This window comes from Sinocyclocheilus anshuiensis, unplaced genomic scaffold, assembly GCF_001515605.1.
Source record: "Sinocyclocheilus anshuiensis isolate Anshui unplaced genomic scaffold, SAMN03320099.WGS_v1.1 scaffold869, whole genome shotgun sequence".
NCBI classification, from domain to species: domain Eukaryota; kingdom Metazoa; phylum Chordata; class Actinopteri; order Cypriniformes; family Cyprinidae; genus Sinocyclocheilus; species Sinocyclocheilus anshuiensis.
In genome coordinates this window covers 192,813-193,790 of record NW_015558630.1, presented here as the reverse complement: position 1 = coordinate 193,790, position 978 = coordinate 192,813, and positions in this window count along the sequence as shown.

The window sequence follows — 978 nt, the reverse complement described above, 5'->3', positions numbered from 1 at the left end:
TGTGTGTGTGTGTGTGTGTGTGTGTGTGTGTGTGTGTGTGTGTGTGTGTGTGTGTGTGTACACTTATTTGGGATACAGTAGAATAGTTTTGAGTCAACTGTAACCTCAACACCAGACAGAAACTGAATGCAAGTCACACCTCTGTTGCATTTAATTATGTTCTATAGCTGAGGTCTCAGAGACCCCGACCAGCTCACCCAAAATATTTTTTCAACTGCTCACGTCAATTATTAATTATGATCACATACTTGAATTTTTTATATTATTGATCAATATGTGAATCCGTTGACCAGACTACACATGACACGAATTGTGCTCCCAATGGCCCAAATTAATTTAGATGACATTACATCAGATTAGACAGAACTGTATTGATCGGACTTCCGAAGCTTTGTATGGTCATGTGCTTTTTCAACCCATCCTCTGTTCCGCGATGATTTCTAAGATATATGGTGAAGAAAAAAGTCTGACCACCAGATGTCTCTAATGCAGATTGTGTTAAAGGATTAGTTCACTTCCAGAATAAAAATTTCCTGATAATTTACTCACCCCAAGTCATCCAAGATGTTCATGTCTTCCTGTCTTCGGTCGCAAAGAAATTAAGGTTTTTGAGGAAAACATTCTAGGATTTTTCTCCATATAATGGACTTAAATGGAGGTTCAAATTGCAGTTTCAGTGCAGCTTCAAAGGGCTCTACATGATCCCAGCCGAGGAATAAGGGTCGTATCTAGCAAAACGATTGGTCATTTTCTTAAAAAATAAAAATGTATATACTTTTTATCCACAAATGCACTTTTTTTTGTACTGATTGCGTGTCTGCAAATTCACGCATGACGTAATCATGTTGGAAAGGTCAGGCGCGGTTAGCTCTTGGTCTGTGTACTCTGGTTCAAAACGGTAGGGTGAATAACTCCATCTCATTTTCTCCTCCAACTTAAAAATCGTCCGACGTCGTTTTACCTTTTTTTGTAAAGGGC